At 44.4% G+C, this 15856-nt stretch overlaps 1 protein-coding gene and 1 long non-coding RNA gene across 3 annotated transcripts in view; one reads left to right on the top strand and one right to left on the bottom strand.

The window, feature by feature from the left end:
• Positions 1-15856, bottom strand: part of CRY1 (cryptochrome circadian regulator 1) — a 510254-nt gene that overhangs the window by 423128 nt on the left and 71270 nt on the right. The window contains exon 14 of one of the 2 annotated variants that reach the window (XM_074941205.1): positions 14968-15652. The exons of the other annotated variant lie outside the window; for it this stretch is intronic. The gene's annotated coding sequence lies outside the window, so the exon portion shown is untranslated. Of the gene's footprint in view, positions 1-14967; positions 15653-15856 lie in introns of those variants that run through there. 2 annotated transcript variants of the gene reach the window in all.
• Positions 1-15856, top strand: part of LOC141978885 (uncharacterized) — a 32508-nt gene that overhangs the window by 5437 nt on the left and 11215 nt on the right. The window contains exons 2-4 of the long non-coding RNA XR_012636439.1: positions 4865-4927; positions 7029-7107; positions 7683-7830. This is a non-coding gene — a long non-coding RNA (uncharacterized LOC141978885). The remainder of the gene's footprint in view (positions 1-4864; positions 4928-7028; positions 7108-7682; positions 7831-15856) is intronic.

The raw sequence follows: 15856 nt of genomic DNA, 5'->3' as shown, positions 1-15856 counted from the left end.
CAATAAAGATAACGTTTCAATAAAAAATTTCTATTGACAGATTTAATTACTCCAGATAGTGCTTTACAGCATGGAAAAAAGCTGTAATAAATCTTTGAGATGGTATCTTTAAAGAAATACAAAGGTAATATTTCTTTACAAACTGTGAGAGGTTTTTCTACATATTTAATCAAAACTCCGACCTGTAAAACAAAGGCCAACACTTACTTTTAAGCTTTGGTACATAAAAATTGGTAAAAATTTGGTTAGTATCTAAAATCAAGTGTTATTATTACACATTTGGCTCCAAAGTGTTTGGCACCATATGCAACACAAGACAAATGGCATTCCCTGGTCCTGAAGAGCTTTCCAGTCTGCGGCCAGGATTCTGCAGTAGGATCCATGCCAGAGGAAGGTCCACATATGTCGTTTTTAATTACTTGTAGTAAAGTAGTACTAGAAGCAACAAGCAAAAGCAGGGTGCATTGAGCTAGGCACAAACATGTACAAACATATAGTGAGAGACAGTTCTGCCTCAAACTGCTTACAGCCTAAATAGACAAGAAAGACATAGGGTTAGAAAGCATTAAAGTCCTGGGGAATGAAACACTTTTACATGTTTTCTTTTCCATCTTTTTTCTTTAAAAAGATAGGAAATTTCATACAAAAATATATCGAGAATGACTATATTTAGATAATTTTTAAATAAAATATAATAAATTTACACATAAGTAGCCCCTTCCATCTGAGGAGTTCAAAGCACTTCACAAACATTAACTAATTTATAGAGCGGGTCAGTATTTTTCGAACGGACAATGCCTTTTTGACTAAAATGAAAACTTTCTCCAAAAGCATTCACTTGCGTACTTTAAAAATATATATATTAATTTATTTTGCAAAACAGTTGAAATTAAAAATTTTGAAATTTCTGAAAAAAATGTATTTAGTTTCAGTGAGAATAAAAATTTTGTGTCTTAGTTAAAAAAAACCCACCTTTTTCAACTGAAAAGAGGGTGGGGGGAACCTGGGTGTCCAAACTCCACAAACAAAAAACACAAGATGAAAAAAAAAAATCTTTTTGAATTTTTTTCACTGTGGGCCCAATGGAATATGTTGAACAAAATAAAAACATTTTCTTTTGGTGGTGTGAGTGTTATAACTAATGTAGTTACACAAGACTTCTGTGAGGCATGTAGGAATTGTGGCTCCGACCTGGGCTATGCACAATGTTGCACCGGTTTAATGAATGGTGTTTTTTAAAACTGAAATAAGCACTCAGTAAGCCAAAATAAGAAACTTGCACTGGTTTTAAGTAAACCACAGTTTAAAAATACACGATTAGTTTAACCAGTGCAAGTTTGTGTTTAAAAAAGGCCTCAAAGAGGTGAAGTGACTTGACCAAGGTTACACAAAAAGCCCATGGCAGGATAGAACCCAGATCTCCTACATCCCAGTTCCATAGTTTAACCACATGACCGCCCAAAGGGACAAATATATTCAAGAAAATGTTTAACACAGAAGAACCTAGTTAATCTTTGAAAAGTCACAATTTCCATGCAATGTGTATGCTGAATATGATTAAACAGAGAATACATATATAGTTCTGTAGGAATACAAGCAGGACTGCGTCAGTAAAAATCAGTAGCTGAGAGCAAGAGGACAGCTTTTTGTTTCATGATTTCAAATTCATCATTATCATTACAAATCCCAAAGGGAAGTGGCCTCCTTGCACACAGAGTGCCACCCAGATGGATCTCTGGCATGATGCTTAAGGTGGTCTGGTTGCATAGTCAGTTCATGTCCAACACTGGTAATCTTGTCGCGTCACTGAAGCTTTTGACATCCACGTGATTGCCAGCTGGATGGCGGTATTCCTTGATAAACATGCTTTGAAATTTTTTGGTCTTCCATTCTTATATGTCCTTACCAAGAAAATCGCAGAAACTGAACCAGTGCGAAAGGAGGCGATTGTGGAGTTCAGCTTCAAATGTCCTCATTTCCGATCTCATCCAGTCACTTGATATGAAGCAGCTGACGAAGAAGACGAGAACTGAAAATGTCAATCCGGTGTTCTTCAGCTTTCCCTAGCTCCCACATTTCACCTCCATACGATAGAGTTGGCATAACTGTGGGTCTATAGAGCCACAGCTTTGTAGAAAGCTTGATGTCATGACATCCCCACAGAGGCTGCTGAAGGGCCTGAAACATGGCAGCAGCTATTGCTATTCGTGTGGACACATCTTTCAAGCATCTTCCAGCACCGTCTATGATGCTGCCCAAATATCTGACAGCGGCCACCAGCTCAGTGTTCCATCCCGACAGGTTAATACTGAGCTGGATGTAATCTGGAGGTGGAGGCTGCTTGAAGGTAATGGCCAAGGATTTAGTTTTATCCGGACAAATATCTGGACCAACATGCACTACTTCTTGCCCAACCAGATCAGCCATCAGCTGCAGCTATTCACCGAACTGAGCCAACAAGGCGATGTCATTGGCATATTCAAGATCTTGAAGCAGAATAGTGTTCAGCTCACAGCTTCGAGCTTTATCCATCAACCAATCAATGCTGATATTGAACCATGATGGTAACAGAACACAGCCTTGAGGCACTCCTGAGGAGGTGGGAAACCATGCCATGTATCTGCCATTGACTCGAACACAGCTTTCTGTTTCATGATAGAGCTCTTCTAATCTCGACACTATCTTCCCAGGGCTGCTGCGTCACCTCATCGGCTCCAACAACCTTGCTCAATGCCCTGAATCAAAAACCTGATAGAAGTCTTTCAAAAGTGGTGAGCAGGTCTTATTAAAGTCGGCCATCTTCTTGAAAAGCTATCTAAAGCTGATGATCTGGTCAATAGTGGAACAACCAGGTCTGAAGCCACACTCAATATCCTGGCCTTTGCCATGAAGTGCTTTGTTTATAAGAGAATTTAACATGGAAGCAAGGACTTTCCCTGGGACTGACAATAGCGTAATACCTCTATAGTCGATACATTCAGCCTTATTGCCCTTTTTGAACAGAGGCTGAATAACCTTCTTCCAGTCATTGAGGATGGTATTAGTATGCCAGATGGTCTGGAAGATCCTGTGCAACCATGATACAATACTCTCACTTGAGTGCAGCAAGTGTTACAACCTCTGGCGCCTTCCCAGACTTCAACCAGGAAGAAATGCAGATTGCAGTCCTTAAGCTGAAGGAAGGTGGCTCTACCAGAATTTCCTGACCTTTTCAAATGGAAGAGGAACTGTGGGCAAGCAACAATTGAGGAGTCTCTTGAAATGATCTTCCCATCAATGCAACCACCTGTCCCTACAAACACCGCGAAGTTGAATAAAAGGTACAGAGACTGTGCCCGATGGAAGCCAAGTCTAAATTGGCTGCCTGTGTCGGCCACCAGAATTTCTTATCTTTCTTACGCAATTACTTGATGATGTTCTGAAATCAAACTCATTCAGCCTTTGCTTTTGCTCATGACAAACATGTCTTTGAATACTCTAATTGTAGACCGGCTGTGAGCACCTCTTCACTGAATCATGGATGACATTTGAAGGGCTAAGGCCTCAGCACTGAGCTGGCAGTGGTCAGCACTGATCACTTGAAATACCACCATTCCTCAGCAGAAGATAGAGGGAGTGACTTCAGTCACTAATGATTCAATGGCCGTAAGCAGTCCAGAACAGCAAGCCACCTGATAGGTTGGCTGTAATAAGAGCCTTTGGTTGAATCACTGTAATTTTGGCCCATTAATTGTCTGTCTTCAAAGCAGAGGTACACTTTTGTCAGCAGAAGCTGGTGGTCAGTGGCAAGTTCAGCATCTCCGCAAACTCTTACATCCCTGACCATTGATCGCCAATGATTGTTAACCAGGGCACAATCAATAACAGCCCTGGTGAAACCATCTGCTTGTGAATCGTTGGGTGGTGAAAGAGTGAATCAGTGATCACCATGTCATTGTCAGCTGCAAATTCCAGCAACTGCTGCCTATTCCTGTACTTCTGCCCAATACCAAACTTCCTGAGAGGACTTGCTCTGTTGTCATTATCCTTTCCTACCTGCACACTGAAGTCACCCAGGATCATGATGACATCTCTTCTCAGAATATCATTAAGGACTTGACTACAGTTGCTGGCAAAAAGTATCTGCAGCTGCCCAATTGGCTTTGGTGGTGGTGGGACCATAAACTGCAAAGATGGTAAGATGCTCACAGCCGATATGGAATCAGACGCTAATCACCCACCAACCCTGCGATGCCCATTGGGAATTGGGTGAAAGTACAATGGCTACCTATTGCTGGAGTAACTCACTGGGATGGCCTGAGAACGAAAATGTATGGTCTTCAATTTTCTTTTCACCACGTCCTGGCCAGCGCACTTATCAATGTTCAGGCTTTCCAACTGCTTCATGAGGAGGACCGCATTAGCTATTTTGCACAATGTTTGAATGTTCTAGGTACCAGTTTTACATTTGCCATCAACATGCAGCATACTGGAATGGCTCTTTTGTGGGGTTTCTTTGGTCATTTTTGCCTCAGGGACAGAGAACCTCTTGCCTGTTTCAGCTACAAGGACCAGATTGTCACAGGTGGTTGGCTTCAGTATAAACACCCTCATGACGTGAATGAACCAACAGTGGAGGACTGATTTTTTTAAAATCACAGTATCTATTTTTGCTGTTATAGTGTATAATAATTTTATTTTTTTTCATGCCCATTCTTTCTCCCTGCTGTGAGCAAGGTATCCTGATGGCCTGTGAGTCATTGCCACTGAGTGAAACCTTTATTTATGAGAACAATCTTATACTTAATTTCCATTACAGATGGAGGTAGCATTTTGCATGCTCTTTTCAGTGGCTATTCACAGTGAATGCTATCTCTCCCCACAGAGAGGATGGAACTGTAGATCAGTCTCTCAGCGAGATGGCACATAAGAACGTAGGACTACATTCGTAAGTTGGTGAACCCTTTTCCCATATTTTGCTTGTAAACGCTTTTAGCCATGATGTGGCAGCTATGCAGTGCTACTCAGGAAAATATAATAATTCAACTCTTAGAGCGCCATCTATAGAGCAAGTGCATAAAAGCAAGGGGGAAAGCATTCATGTTTGAAACAAACAAAATTTAGCCTGAGGCAGAGGTCTGGCATGGAACATTTCGTTCAAATGGTTGAAGTGTGGCAAAATTATAAGCAACTGAAAACAGGGTCTTATCATGGTAAATGTTGGACAACTTTAATAAGCAGCACTGCCAGTGCCACCTATAATAGACATAAACACATATATATATTGAAAACTGCAGTTATAGGCAAGTAATCTTTTTGCCCTAGATAACTGCCTCTGTATAGCCACACACTTAGGAGGTAGCAGTAATAATCCCCTGCAAAAGGATCAAACAGGTACTAATTATAGCCTGTCCTCCCAAACTGGGCATCTGCCCTGGCTCCTAAATACAGTAGTTCTGAGTGAAAACATGACTGGAGTTCCATGTGGCAGCAATACAAAGCTCAGTGACAGGTGTTCCTCAAGTATGCCATGAATGCTGCCTTGGAATATATCCTCTGGGTACTTTGGCTCCTGTAATATCATAACAACAGTGAATAAGTTATCTAATTTACTTAGAGATTGTCTACATGGGAACAGCCAGGAAATTTAATCCAAATTAACTAAATATATTAAAGTTGATTAGTTAAACTGCATTAAACCCCTGTGTGGACACTCGCATTCAGAATTACAGTGGCCTGAATTTGGTTTAGCTTAATTCACTTTGGAAGTGCAACTACTGAAAAACACCTCCATACAACCGTGCTTCCTTTGGTCACTAGGGAGGCTACCATTTGTGGCAACCACCCCACAACCATGATGGGGCAAAATCTGAACTGAGTGAAGCTCAGTCAGCTGAGACAGAGTGAATGCATCTGCCCACCACCCCGCGCGATCACTGTGCTGTCAAATCTGACAGGTGCCAGAGCTCACAGCCAGCAGACTAAAACTGGCCGCTCATCTGAATATAATGCTATTGGTTGTCTGTTCATGGCTCTGAGAAAGCATTGTGCTGCAGAGGGATGCCTTCTTCATTCACGGGGGCAGGAGGCACCTGTAAGCCTTTCCAGCAGTCCCAGTGGTAGAAGACCCTGGGCAAAGCTTAAGAGAGAAAGGTTTGATGATCCTCGTCGTCCTATACTGGCATAGATAGAGGTCTGATTCTCAGTTCCATTGTAGATAGTCTGAGGCCAGACTTCCAGGCTGATGGGCTCAGTTTTGGCTATCAGTCAAAATGAGGGCACCTCACTCCATCCTGGCTTTGGCTGAGAAGACAAGGTTACTCACCTTGTGCAGTAACTGAGGTTCTTCGAGATGGTTGTCTCTGTCAGTGCTCCACTTTAGATGTCTCGGGGCCCTGCGCTTCTAATTGGAGGTTTGTAGTAGCAATGCCCCAGTTGGCCACTCCGAGCAGCTACCCTGCGTGTGCAGCCAACTGTCCCCCAGTTCCTTCTCTGCCCCAGAGGCTCAAGGTGAAACTCTGAAGTAGAGGGGAAGGAGTGGGTAGTGGAGTACCCACAGGGACAACCATCTTGAAGAACCTCAGTTACTGCACAACCTGAGTAACCTTCTCTTCTTCTTTGCGGAGTGTCCCTGTGGATGCTTCACTTTAGGTGTCTGTAGAGCAGTGCCCCTCAGTGGAGGGTAGGGGCTTCGGAGTTGATTTATGTACAGTGGAGATGACCAATAGTCCAAACTGCATGTCTGCACCTGATTGTTGTTCTAATGCATAATGTTTGGTAAAAGTATGGGCTGATGCCCAGGTAGCTGCTTTACAAATGTCCGTAATGGGCATACTAATGAGAAATGCTACAATGTGGATAGCGTCCTAGTGGAGTGAATGCCAAATCCAGAAGGAGCTTCCATATTATAATTTTGGTAACATAACTGGATACATGTAGATTTCCATTTAGATAGCCTCTGCTTGGAGATCGTTTGACCCTGAGCGCGTTCTGTTGTGGATACGAACAGTCTAGAATATTTTCTAAACTTTTTTATTCTTTCTAAATAGAACGCTAGCGCTCTGCGGATGTCCAGTGTATGGAGGGAAGCCTCCCTGCTGTCAGCATGGGGTTTGGGGAAAAATACAGGTAAGTAAATGGGCTGATTGAGGTGGAAAGGGGAGGCAACCTTGGGTATGAACTTGGGGGTGGTCGTAGGATTACTTTGTCTTTGAGGAATATGGTATAAGGTGGGTATGCCATTAGGGCACCCAGCTCTCCCATTCATCTTGCTAATGTGATGGCCACGAGAAAAGCGACCTTCATGGATAGATGCAACAGTGAACACATCGCTAGTGGTTCAAAGGGCTTGCCCATGAGGGCATGGAGAGCAAGATTGAGATCCCACATGTGGGTTGGGCCCGTAGTGTTCTTTATGCCCCTGAAAAAGTGTTTAGTCAGTGGGTGAGCAAAGAGGGTTACTCCGTCCACCTTAGAGTGGAAGGTGGTGGTGGCTGTTAGATATACTCTCAGTGAGCTAGTAGATAGGCCCGATTTTTTGGGAGGTCAGTATATAGTCAAGGATTACAGGTAGCAGGGCTGACTGTGGAGTAATGTGCTTGTTCTGGCACCAGATACAGAATAGTTTCCACTTGTGGGTGTATGTCTTTTGTGTGGTCAGTTGTTGACCGTTCAGTAGTATGTCTTTTACTTCCTTAGAACAGTGGGCCTCCAGTCCCATCAGCCATGGATCAGCCAGGCCTTGAGATGGAGTACCGAGATGTTGGGGTGACAAAGGCGACCTGTGTCCTGTGTCAATAGATGAGGCACAAGGGGAAGGGTTTGCAGTGGTCTCACAGCCATCTGTTTCAGGTACGGAAACCATGTTTATCTAGGCCATGTTGGTGCAATAAGGCTGACTCTGGACTTGTCTTGCTTGATCTTTTGTAGGACACGGTGCAATAGAGGGATTGGGGGAAAGGCATACATTAGTGGTGCCTCCCAGTTCATAAGAAACGCGTCTCCCAGAGAGTTGTGGCCCAATCCGGCTCGTGAACAGTATTGCGGGCACTTTTGTGTTTCATTGCAAAGAGATCTATTGAGGAGAATCCCCATTGTCTGAATATAGTTGTTATTATTCCGGGATCCATTGCCCACTTGTGGGTTTGTGAAAAGTTCCTGCTTAGGTCATCTGCTGTTGCATTCTGCCATCCAGACAGGTAAGATGCTGAGGTGTATGTTGTGGGAGATTCACCAGTGCCAGAGGCAGACTGCTTCTGCACAGAGGGGATAAGGTCGGGACCCTCCTTGGTGATTTACATAAAACATAGTCGCCAAGTTGTCCGTAAGAATCTGTACAGTCCTGTCACGGATTAGGGGGAGAAAGTGTTGGCAGGTGTTTTGGATTGCTCTTAGCTCCAGTAGATTTATGTGGAGATTGGATTCCTCTGGAGACCAGTGACCTTGAATGGTATTGTCTCCCGAGTGTGTTCCCCATCCCACCAGAGAGGTGTCTGTGATGAGTGTTACCCTTGGGGGTTTTTGCTGAAAGGGGACACCTGAGCAACCATTTATATGTTGTGTCCACCATAGGAGCAAGTCCTTTACCCTATTGGGCATTGTAAGAGGTCTGTTGATGGAGTGTCTGTGTGGAATGTATACAGTGCGGTCCCAGGCCTGCAGGCATCTCGTGTGGAGCCTGGCATGTTTCATGACAAACGTTGTAGCAGCCACGTGCCCAAGGAGTTGTAGGCACGTTCTGGCGTACGTCTGTGGGCTGTGTCTGACAATTGCAATTAGGTTTGTTAAGGTCAGGAAGCGTTGCTGTGGTAGGCTTGCTGTTGCTGTGCGGCAGTCAAGGTGTGCCCCTATGAACTCCAACTGTTGGATCAGTGTCTGAGTGCATTTTTGATGGTTGATTTGTAACCCTAGGTCTGTAAACAGTTATAGTGGTTCGAGGGGAGTCGACTGCTGCCTGGTGTGTTGGTGCTTTTAGAAGGCAGTCGTCTAGGTAGGTAAAGATGATGACACCCTGCCTGTGAAGGTATGCTACTGCAATAGCAAGAATCTTGGAAAACACTCTCGGGGCGGTGGAGAGGCCAAAGCGGAGCACTTTGTACTGGTAATGGAGGTTGCCTAGAGTGAATCGTAGGGATCGTCTGTGTGCTGGGTGGATCATAACATGAAAGTAAGCATCGAGGGCTAAGAGCCAATCTCCTTTCTCCAATGCTGGAATTATAGTTGAAGAGTCACCATCTTGAAGCATTGTGTTTTTACAAACTTGTTCGGTTTTCGCAAGCCGAGAATGGGCCTCTATCTGCCTGATTTCTTCTGGGTGAGGAAATAGTGGGTATAGAACCCTCTGCCCCTGTGCTGAACTGGCACAGGTTTCATGGCACCTAAATGGAGGAGCTGTTGTTCTTCCGGCTCTAGCAGGATTGAGGGGCCTGATGTTCTGTGCCCTGTATAATGCCCATGGATCCCAGTATGTCCAGTTGGGTGGGAGTGCCATGGGGGTGCTTGCCAGTCCCTCATATTGACGGGTGTTTAGCGCCGTGAGGGTCCAGGTTTGGGTTAGGAATAGCATGGGGTGTACATTGCTGTCTCCACTTCCTTCTCATCGCTGGAGAGAGGAGGGGCTGAACCAGTGGGCGTAGCTGTCAGGCTTGGTCCCGGTCTGGCTGGGGTGCCATCGGTGCTGAAAAGCAGAGTCCCTGGAGCGGAGGAAAACGAGGAGGTCCACCTGACTGAACTGTTGAGGCACCGGAAGACTTGGTGGCAGAGGCAAGCTCTGGCTGGGAATCAGCGGTAGTAATGCTGGCACCGCAGGCTTGCTACATTGTATTGGTGCAGCAGGTAGCACTATTGCGCTGCTCAGTGCCTGGTGTTTCTTAGGTTCCACCGGCGCCGAAGGAGGAGGCTGAGTTTTGTTGCGTGTGCCTCCGTGAGAGCTAGACCAGAGGTTCTCAAACTGTGGTCTGCAGATAGTTCCCTCTAAGGTGCGCACCTGGGTGGCCACCCACCTAATTAGTGAAGCCGTGCAGGCGTGGCTCCACAAATTAGGTGCCTGGACCCTGGAGGAGATGCATATGTAAGGTGAGGTGGTGGCCTTGGGGGGAATAGGGAGTAGGTGGGAGGGGTCAGTGGGGTCAGAAGAGAGGGTGGGAGGAATTTGGGACATGCAGGGCTGTGGTGGCCAGAGAAAGAGGCGCCTTTCCCCAGCTCCAGGGCTGTGGCTGCCGGGGAGAGACGATTCTCCTTCCCAGCCTCAGCTCTGTGGCGGCTGTGGGGGCGGGGGGGAAGAGACTCCCCCCTCCTTCCCAGCCCCAAGCTCGGGGGCTGCTGCGGTGGGGGAGACAGGGCACATCCATCACATTAGAAAGGTGAGACTACTGATATTAAAATATGAGTTGTGTGCTTTTATTTGTAGAACAAAAAAAGGTTAATTATTATTACTTTTCTTTATATAGCGCTTTTATCCAAAGCTCTTTACAATCGTTAGCTAACGGTACAAACAATATTTGGAAAAATCATTAAGTGGTCCGCCACGACCCTCAGCAATTTTCAAGTGGTCTGTGGAAAAAAAAAAGTTTGAGAACCACTAGGCTAGACCGCACGGGGTCTTTAGCTCCTCGGGATGTCTCGTACCGACAGTGCCCGGTGCTCTCGGTGCCATCGGTCCCGGGGCAGTTTCTGCAGTTGGAGATCGCTTTTTTTGAGGCAAATCTCACTGTGGTGAAGATTGAGACCGCTTTCTCGTGGCTTTTTTAGGAATGGGGTCCTTTGTACCTGTTTTTGAGGAGGATCCCCTGTCTGACTCGGGGTCGAAGGCTGGTCTGAGGGATTTTTTCATCATAAGAAGTTTAAATTGGAGATCCCTAGCCTTCTTTGTCCTCACTGTGAGCTTTTTGCAGTGGAGACACTTTTGAGTTATATGGGTCTCCCCCAGGCAACTCACGCACTGTGCGTGGCTGTCTGAGACAGGTAGGGAAAGTCTGCAAGTCAGCATGTAAAACCTGCAGAGCCAGGCATGTCTGAGAGGTTGTGCTGGAGAAAGAAAGGGGCATAGTCCCGTTCTAATGCCTCTTTTAGTAGGCGACTGCCTGCCTGAGGCAGGGGGAAAGGGAAAGAAAATCTCTTTTTTTTTTTTTTTTTAAAAGAGGAGTAAAAACAAATTTTAGGGAGAAATTAATAAGAAAGGGTAACAGTTGGGAAAACACACTACATGAATAGAAACCGCTAAAACTGGTGGGAGTGCTGCTGCTGTTCTGACTGAAGCCAAAGATGGTAGAAAAGGAACCGGGGACGGTTGGCTGTGCACATGGGGTAGCCGCTCGGAGCGGCGTGAGGCAGCTGCCACGCGTGCATGGCCAATTGGCACACCGCTACTACAAATCTCTGATTAGAAGTGCAGGGCGCCAAGACACCTAAAGTGGAGCACCCACAGGGACACGCCTCGAAGAAGAATCTCATCACGTCTGCTGTGGTGTCAGCAGGGAAATGCCTTTAAAATAGCCCCAAAGTCAGTGTGTTCTTTTTGCCCAGAATGCTCTGAGATCTTCCAGCCGAATGACTCTCACAACGCAAGCAGCTGCTAGGGATGCCCTGAGGGAGGTGAAGGAGACTTCAAAGTCTTTTTTGAAAGTGGCCTCATTTTGATTTCTGTAGGGCCCTTAGGATAGAACGCCTTTTCTCAGGGGACAACCATATTGTTAAGCCAGGAATGCTATGGCAGCATCAACCTTTGGTATCTCAGCCCTGGTGTACACTAGGACTTTAGGTCGAATTTAGCAGCATTAAATCGATGTAAACCTGCACCCGTCCACACGATGAAGCCCTTTTTTTCGACTTAAAGGGCTCTTAAAATCGATTTCCTTACTCCACCCCTGACAAGTGGATTAGCGCTTAAATCGGCCTTGCTGGGTCGAATTTGGGGTACTGTGGACACAATTCGATGGTATTGGCCTCCGGGAGCTATCCCAGAGTGCTCCATTGTGACCGCTCTGGACAGCACTCTCAACTCAGATGCACTGGCCAGGTAGACAGGAAAAGAACCGTGAACTTTTGAATCTCATTTCCGGAGACTGCGGGAACTGTGGGATAGCTACCCACAGTGCAACACTCCGGAAGTCGACGCTTGCCTCGGTACTGTGGAAGCATTCCGCCGAGTTAATGCACTTAATGCACGTAGAGCATTTTCTTTGGGGGGACACACACTCGATTTCTAAAAAACCAACTTCTATAAATTCGACCTAATTTCGTAGTGTAGACATACCCTCAGCAATTGGGACTTTTGGTTCCTGGATCCTATTGAACCTAAGATCATTTCTATTGATGGGCTTGTCCTTCTCTGCCTTAGCCTGTTCATCCCTGATTACCTCCACAAAAGAGGCATGTAGGGAACTGTGACCTCAGGGGAGGATACTGAGGGGAGAAAGTTGCTCAGAGGCTTGCTCTCAGGATTTTTTTAAAGGTTGAATCTGAAAAGTGGATACAACCTTGCTGCCCATGGACTCAAATTTCTCAGGGAGGGACCCCCCCCCGCAAAAAACACCTTTGCTGAGTCTTTCCCCAGTCCTCTCCTCTCTATCTCAAGTGACCCCTTGGGACTTACTCCCTGAGTCAGCTGACTGGAATCCTTCTCATCCTTAGAGCCTCTCCCTGCTCTGCCCATGAACTCCTAGTCCATTTTCCCCACGTTGAAGTCACGGTTGCTCCAGTGGATAGAGGATCTCACATGCACGTCCAACTCATAGCCCTCAGACCTAACAGAATTAGAGACAGAAGGCTGGCTGCAGGCTGGGCACAACTCACCATTTGCTGCACTTGGGAGATAGTCTCACAGCCAGAGCACCATTTGCATTTCATTCAGTGCTTTTTAGGCTGCTCTGCCATACCTGGAAGGTGCAGAGGAGTCAGCATGGGGACAATACAGCTGAGGCTCTGGATGGTTCCAACACCTGGCTAAAAAAAACTGACCCGAGGGGGTTGGGGAGAGGGACTAGGAGGAACTCACTGCTCACCCTGCCCCCCAATTTTTGACAAAAAAGCCCACTTTAAGCCGGTATGAAGGCAGGAACTGTAAAAACTGCTGTCCACATGATGGCACGGAGGCAGAGAACCTGGAAGCAAACAGGCTCTGAGGGGGCGTGGCTGGACAACGTTGCTTTGAAACTTTGATCCACTTCAGTGAGCTGCAGAGAGAGGAGAGCAGTCTAGATGTAAAGAATCGTGGGAGACGCGAGGCTGCAAAATGGCTCCATCTTTCCATCTGTGGGTTCCTTAGCTTAGCACTCCCACCCTCTGAGGAAGTAACATATCCCTGACGAACCCCACAACAGCAGCGTCAACCTTCGGTATCTCAGCAACAGAGCCCTTTGGTTCTTAAATGTTATAAAGCCTTGCCCTTACCTGGCTCTCTCCATTCATCCCTAATCACTGCCTTGAAGAAGGAACGAATGGGCAATTGCAACCTCAGGGGAGGAGTTTGGAGGGAAACATTTTCTTTGAGGCTTACTCATGGGAGCCTGCTCAGGTGCCAGCACCAGACAGCTCCCCTTCCTGAGTGGAGGAGTCAGAAAACTCAGATCTCCTGGATTTGTGTTTTTTTTTCTTCCCCTTTTTAGATTTTTTAAACTCTTTTAGCACACCTCGGGAGCGTAGCAGCTCTACTATGGCTCTAAGATGTCCAGAATTATGGGAGACACTGGCACTGGGCTGCAGAATGCTTGGATGGTAGCATTTGTTCTCAACTGGGATTGGTACATAACTTCCAATAAGACTTTGTTTCAACAACATAAAAAAGGTATTTTCAAAAACATTTCACTTTTATTCTTTGCTCTTCAAGATTTTAGAACCCTAAAATGAGCAAAATGGACATAAGGTTCCTTTGTGTATTTTGGTGGTTTTGTACATTACTAGGAAATGCCGCACATCTGGTTCTCTGTTTTAGTGCTCAGTAATTTGCTTGAAGAATACACAAGCACTCTACACTTCAAACAACAGGGGATTCCACAGACAAAGAACATAATGTTAAAAATGAGTGGCATTTATTTAGTAGTACTTTTAAATTAAAGTTTCTTTCTCTGCCCAAAACAGGTTGCTTACATTAATGTCATTATATAGAAGAGGATCTAAAACTATATCACGCTATAGGGGCACTGCACCATCTTCTGCAGTATGGCACTTGGTCCTAGACAAGTTGCTAACATAACATGCTATATGGGTTTGGTTTGAATTTGTAACTTCAAGTCACACATAATGCTAGGGAGAAAATGCCTATGACTAAATGTCATCCGAAAAGATGTTGCTAAGAACAGATCTTAGCAACTGAAATGAGAATTTATTAGTGTATCCACCAAAACAGACAACTGGCCTTGTAACAATTCAGGTTGTTCTTTCTGGGATCCAAATGTTGTTGGAAGATTTCTAATCTTTGCAATTCCTCCAGAAAAGTTCAGATTGAGGCAAACTATTGAGTGGATTTGCAGAAATCACCATTGCTGCAGAAGAGCAAACTAGTTGCAGTAAGGAAAAGGGTGCCCACTAGGCTGCTCAGTTACTCTTGTAGTTGTAGCACAGAACAAGCATAACAAGGCACCTAAGCCTATACAAAGCATCCAATGAATGAGGTAGGAGTCCTGTGGAAAAAAATAGTATGCAATGTGCACAAGGGGTCTGAATTAAGATTGCACAGGAAACCTTAATTCTAGCATTGCCTAACGTTTGAGTCCTGGACTTTGCAACCTTGCATTCTTGTCACATGGGTTTTTCATAATTAGATTTTATATATCTATACTGACAAGTTTTAGCTCTGCTACTATGAAAACTTGTGGAAATAATTAAAAAGGAAGCCGTGCAGTCAACCATTCTAAATCTGAAGATCATCTCTTCCCCAAAAGATTTTCTGGGTAATCACCACAAGAGCAACAACAAATAGCGTGTGTGTGTACGTATGTTACACCCCCGCAAATAGTGTACGTGTACACACACAATTAAAACCAATACATCTGTATATACATTTTTATTAAACAAGGTCATTTTAGCTTAACTGAACAAGGCAATGGGAAATACAAGGACTGGACATATACATGACAACTTTACACTTCTTGACAGAAATAAATGGCATGTGACTTATATACAGCTGCATTTAATACAGGTTACAAGTCTACTGTATTTTAATTAAAAACAGTCCTAAGCTCTTACATTATGAAAATATACAGAAGTTGGACCATACAGAGGTTAAAATCCTGTCCACTCTAAAAATATTAAGTCTAAAAACCTCCATACCTCCCAATTTCTGCCCACAAAGTTTCTATTTTACAGAACCACCATTACTTTACTGTCTTTACTGTTACCATACATGAAATATCAAAAATATATTGATGAGTCTATCACTAATCATGAATGTTTGTATTTACATTCAAGTTAACAATTCCTCACCAAATACTTTATATACAAATCTCAATTTGCCCTTTATGAAAGTCATTAAAAAGTTAAAAACCATAAAAATGCCAATTAGAAATAAAGCATTCCAAAAACTGAACTTGTTTACAACAATTCAGAACATTCAAAACAAATTTATGAAAAATGTGTTACTTTAATACAAGTATTCTCACAATACTTTAGCTCCAATACAGCGCAACAAAATGTTGCCTTCAATACATTCTGTGTGGCATCTTCTCTTCCAACAATGCTGTAGGGGAAAAAAAAAAGTAATCAATTGAGGAATAATATTTTTGCAGATCCCAGTACAATATCATATAAAATGTATGTTTTGATTATGATTTTTACAGTAAACTGGCCAATAAACATACTTACATGATATGAAATCTCCTTACTAGATTACTATGATGTGTACATTACATTTAACTACAATTTTACAATGACGTTTCAGTAG

This window comes from Natator depressus, chromosome 1 (assembly GCF_965152275.1).
Source record: "Natator depressus isolate rNatDep1 chromosome 1, rNatDep2.hap1, whole genome shotgun sequence".
NCBI lineage: Eukaryota > Metazoa > Chordata > Testudines > Cheloniidae > Natator > Natator depressus.
Note: the sequence above shows the minus strand (reverse complement) of the source record. Positions and strands in the feature narration are given on the sequence as shown.